We start from the raw sequence: 6,000 nt of genomic DNA, 5'->3' as shown, positions 1-6,000 counted from the left end.
AAGGCGACCTTTTCCGTCGCCGGCAGGGCTGCTGCACCCATCACAGTCGCTCCCATGGGCAAATCACACGCAGCCAGAGCTGCTGTTTGGCCAACAACCACAATTATAACAAAATACAGCACTACTCCTGCGGTTGAATTCATGCAGTACTTTACCCTTTTACGACACCAGGTGGCATCGTTAATCTATCAATTTGTAGCCCCGCCTGAGTGTGCAGATAATACAAAAAAAAAAATAAAGACATGGGAAAGATTTTGTATAACCATAAGAACAGTAAAAGGTGAATTCACACCAAACTAGCCCTACATAGAAATTAGGATGTAGAATCTATTCCTGTCAGTCGTACTTTGTGAATGTAAAGAGGAAAAAAAAGACAAGGGTGAGTCAGATGCCTCAAGGACAAGAAAGTCTTGATTTTTATAGGGACAGCACTGCATTACCTAACTGGTGAATGTTTAACATGAACTAGGCCGTCATCAATAGCTACACTCATACCTTAAAGCAGGCTGTGACGTAAACTTCCATAGAGATATGATGCAAGCAGACATTTTTCTATACATAAAGATGACTTTTAAGTATTTGATAATATTCTTGTTTGTGGTTTCCTCTTGTCACATAAGATAGATGTTTTCCTTCTATTTTAGTCTGATTCTTAACATTATGTTGACATCAAGATCAAAAATACTCACATTAATAGTTGACATATGATTTATTGATATTATTATTTCTTCATGAGTAGATTAACAAGAGGCTCATGAAAACACAGAGTAGTTGCTTTGCATAATTGGGCCAAAAGGTGAATAGAGACGTATTCAAGTAATTCCCACAAAATGAATTTGTGGGAATTAGAGATCTGCGTTATTACTTTAATTTAGAAATCAACATGCAACTTTTTTTAATTTTCCTTCAGGGAGAGTTGTCAAATAGTTATTATTCAGGAAGGGTTTCATTTTGAAATAGTTAAGATAAAACAAACAAACAAGATAACTGCTCCTCTGACGATGAAATGAAATTACTTGATTATCAACAATTGCTGTATTGTGTCCATCTGGTTGCAGGTACAGGTCCCTCACCTGGAGACAGGCCATTGTGAAAGGAGTTTCGTTCCTTCTGCCACTGAAGTTCTACACTGACTGAATCTAAACTCTTGTGTTAATGTGTTGTCTCCCTGTCCTCCATGTATGTCGTGTGGTGTAAATAGTATGTGTACATGTATTCACTGTATGTGAGGCTCTGTACAAAGAGTGAAAACAAATATCCCCTTGTAGGACAATAAAGTATCTATCTATCTATCTATCTATCTATCTATCTATCTATCTATCTATCTATCTATCTATCTATCTATCTATCTATCTATCTATCTATCTATCTATCTATCTATCTATCTATCTATCTATCTATCTATCTATCTATCTATCTATCTATCTATCTATCTATCTATCTATCTATCTATCTATCTATCTATCTATCTATCTATCTATCTATCTATCTATCTATCTCTTGCGTAAAAGTAAGCCTCAAAACTAGTTTTATTTCATAATTCTATTTAATAGTTTTTCTAAACACAACCAACATTGTATATGAAAACTTATTTGCATTCTAATGTACTTAGAGCAATTTTCTCTGAAAAATACTGACATGCTCCATGTGTTTGGGCTATTATCTAGGGGGAAAATATCTTTTTTTTACTCAACATGTGTAAAGTACATTTAGAAATCCCCCACAAAACACACACACACACACACACACACACACACACACACACACACACACACACACACACACACACACACACACACACACACACACACACACACACACACACACACACACACACACAATTGCACACCCACACGCACACACACAATCACGAATGCACACACAGCCACTCTCTCCTCTCTCTCTCTCATTCACACACACACACACACACACACACACACACACACACACACACACACACCATCATCACCACCATTAGCTTTTCTCAGCATTTCTGCCGTGACACATGCTCAGCTTGGCCGTAGTCATGATTCACCCAATGGTTCTGATGTTTTGGAGCTGACTATCCATATTTTCATATATATTTTTTATCAGTGTCGAAGGTCGGTAGTTGGTGCTCACATAGATGTTCTTTCATGTGTTGACATAAAAACAATTAACTTTCACGGCTTCGATTTCAGTCAGTGTAGCACACCACTTAGCTTCTGGTAAAGTGTGACTACAGCATGTGTTAAAATCATCCCGGTCTGCTCACAACCATCTTTGTGAGGATGAACGCAAACATAGGACACAACACTGGATTCTACCAAAACTCATACGGTGTAAGGTGTTCCCACTAAATGAACTTGTTGTGTCAAGGGGGCATTATGTTGATGAGGGAGCCCCTTTAACATGCATAGAAAATGATGTGCAGATATGATTTCCAAACAAAAGGGCTTTTCGCATCGGAAACTGCCGCGTCTGGGAATGGTGATTGCATCTGTGTAATCTACATTGGCATTTACATTGGTGATGAACGCCTGACAGCCCTTCTATTTCTGAATCACAAATGTTCGAGTTGCTATCAGGTTGGCATTTTGTGTGGCTCTTTAATATGCTTAAAGAGCCAAAGCATAATAAGCTAATGCAACTTGATTGTGTTTTTTTTTTTAATTTTTATCGAAGTGTTGTGTTTTGTCAGCAGGGTAGCCGAAACAATTTGGTTACAATTAGGGTTGAGAACTATGAAAATGATAAATTACCATTATGGAAAAGCAGATTAAGTGAATATTGAGTTCTTGGAGTTGACTCGCTGATATGATTGTTGCATTTGTAATTTTGAGGTTCTAAGGCGTCGACTCTCAAGACCAGCCAAAAGAGAAAAATCTTTTTAAGTATGTTATTATCCCAGTTCTCCTCTCGCTTGTACGATACTGTTCCTGGACTCCCCTCTTTGCATTTTTGATTTTGATATACTTTAATGATACCTGTAGGGGAATTATGCTCTGCATTTAAACCATCCTAGCTGTTTAGCTAGGAGCAGTAGGCAGCTGCCGTGCCGCACCTGGGGGCCAACTCCAGTTTGTCTTGCCATTGCCTCAGTCAAGGGCACAGACAGGAGTATTAACCCTAACACACATGTCTTTTTTATGTTGGGGGAGACCAGAGCACCCGGAGAAAACCCACTGCAGACACGGGAAGAATGTGCAAACTCCACACAGAGGACGACCTGGGATGACCCCAAAGGTTGGACAAACCCAGGGTTCGAACCCAGGACCTTCTTGCCATGAGGCAACAGCGCTAACCACTGCACCACCATGCTGCCCACGTGCCTCCATTGACTTGGAGTAAGGAGACGGTTACAGAGGAAACGTGGCAGAAGTATATTAACTTAATCCTACCTGCCTTTGCAATAATATACAAGCCCCATGTGGGAGCTCTTACAGACAACCTAATGTCAATGGCCTATGAAAACTTTTGGTAACACTTTCTATGAAGCTTGCATCTATAACACCCTATAAGCATCTATAACGCCCTATAAGTGTAGCTATAAGTCATTGTAAGATTCATTATAACCATGTATACTCCCTCACAACACCTCATAACCACCTTTATGATACATTGTCAATTTAAAACGGATAATGGATTTATGCATTATAAATGTCATTATCATTATCTGTCATTATCTGTCAAATGTCATAATGCATCATAGCCAACTTGTTTTGCTGATGTTTTGTAAAGATGCATAATGAGACTTCAGTGTTATTTCACAGTATTCAGGCATAGCCATTAGTCATTGTAATACACATTATAGGAAAGTGTGGGCGTTATAGATGCAATAGATGCTTATAGGGCATTATAGATGCAAGCTTCATAGACAGTGTTATCAAACTCTTTTTTTTAAACTATGTGCTCCACTTTTGTAACCTCATCCCAAGGTGAGGTTGTCACTGCTCACAGCCAAATTACACAGAGAAGAACACACTGGTCTTTCACACCGAAGTGAATATGCTTTTACGTGAGCAATTCTCTCTGTAGCGCTGTTTGGTTGTTTGGATAGCTGATCACATGTGGGATTTAGTTTTAAAGTAATCATGTAATTTAATGTGTGCATGCACTCACAAGCATGTTTGCTTGTGTGTGAGAATGAGACAGAGAGAGGGAGTGGAAAACGAGAGTGAGAGAGTGAGTAAGAGAGACAGTTATACACATACACACACACACACATATATATATATATAGAACGAGAGAGAGAGAGAGAGAGAGAGAGAGAGAGAGAGAGAGAGAGAGAGAGAGAGAGAGAGAGAGAGAGAGAGAGCGAGAGTGCAGACATGTTTCACATGATCTCCTAAAAAACCGAACAATTTTCTTATTTTAAAATTGAGATAAACTAAGGTAAATGTCCCAGGAACAGAACATCAGGGACAAGAACAAACAGAGACAACTATATACACTTTGGAAGAGTAAAAGAAAACAATAAATCTCAGAGAAACGGACATTTCTCAACAAGGACGAATGCTGCGCTGATGGCTAACTAGCAGTCAAACAAGATCAAGTGGCTAGCTACCAAGCAAGATATTGGGGCTAAAACCCAAAAGTACAGCTTGTAAGGTGGGCAACCTGGAAAAGGACTTGTATAATCCAGAATAATATGTCACTTTTGATTGTTTATTCCGTTTTGTGGATTATCAAGATAGGTCTGTGTCACTCGCTAGTTAGCTAGCCAACGTTAGCTGAAAGCTAACTGTCATAGTAACGTTAGCCTCTGGACCTAGAGCCAGTTAGAACCAGCTAGAACCAGTTAGAAAGTGACAGTTGGAAAATACCATCGAAATGGCCCTCACAATACAAGATCCTGACAGAATCAAAAGTGCTTCAGCCAGAAAAGAGCTCAAACACAAAATGCTGAGAAACAACCCAGAGACCCTGACAGCAGATTTCTCCCAGATAGGAGACAGGTGCAGCCCAACAAACCTGCTCCTATATACAGAATATACATAGGCCTGGCACAGTGCTATCTGCAAGCACTACAAGCATTATAAAAAGACTGGTATCTGTAATGGGAGACAGATAACCGTATATGAAGAGGAAGACCATGACAGCACACTCCTTACTGTAAATGTGTACCACAATGGCAACGTGATGTTCCAAGGCAGTGAGGTGAGCCTCAGCTCTGTCCAGAGGGACTTTGATGTGACAAAAGCACTGGCAGAGACTGAGAAGCCAAAACAGAACACAAAAACAAGCGAAGCTAAGGTTGTGGAGGCAGAAGAGGGAGAGAAGAGTCAACCCCCAGAGAACTGTACTGGGTCCCACAAACAGCTGGAGAGCACAGTGTCCCTGATGAGAGAGATGCTCTCCCTACAGGAGGTAGAGATGGTGGAGCTAAAGAAGACGGTGCTGGCTTACCAAGCACACAGTGAACCCCCACAACGCCTGTGGAACGAGCTCAGCCAAGTGAAGGCCTCCATGCTGCACCTGAGAGGAGAAGTGTAGGAGCTGCAGCAGGACAGAGAGGCTCTGAAGAGGGAGCTAGGAGCAGTGAGAGAGGAGCTGGAGCTCAGGGACTGGACCATGGAGAACCTGAGGAAGCAGCTACAGAGCCGGAGAAATCTCTGTATGTAAGTGGCAAGGCCGAAAACCAACATTGAATGCCCATGACCTTCGACCCCTCAGGCGGCACTGCATTAAAAACCGACATCATTCTGTAAAGGATATTACCACGTGGGCTCAGGAACACTTCGGAAAACCATTGCCAGTTAACACAGTTCATCACTACATCTACAGGTGCAAGTTAAAACTCTACCATGCAAAGCGAAAGCCATATATCAACAACACCCAGAAACGCCGCTGGCTTCTCTGGGCCCGAGCTCATCTGAGATGGACTGACACAAAGTGGAAAAGTGTGCTGTGGTCTGACGAGTCTACATTTCAAATTGTTTTTGGAAATCATGGACGTTGTGTCCTCCGGGCTAAAGAGGAAAAGGACCATCCAGACTGTTATCAGCACAAAGTTCAAAA

The sequence above is a fragment of the Lampris incognitus genome, chromosome 3, assembly GCF_029633865.1.
Source record: "Lampris incognitus isolate fLamInc1 chromosome 3, fLamInc1.hap2, whole genome shotgun sequence".
NCBI classification, from domain to species: Eukaryota; Metazoa; Chordata; class Actinopteri; order Lampriformes; family Lampridae; genus Lampris; species Lampris incognitus.
This window is presented reverse-complemented; position numbering follows the sequence as displayed.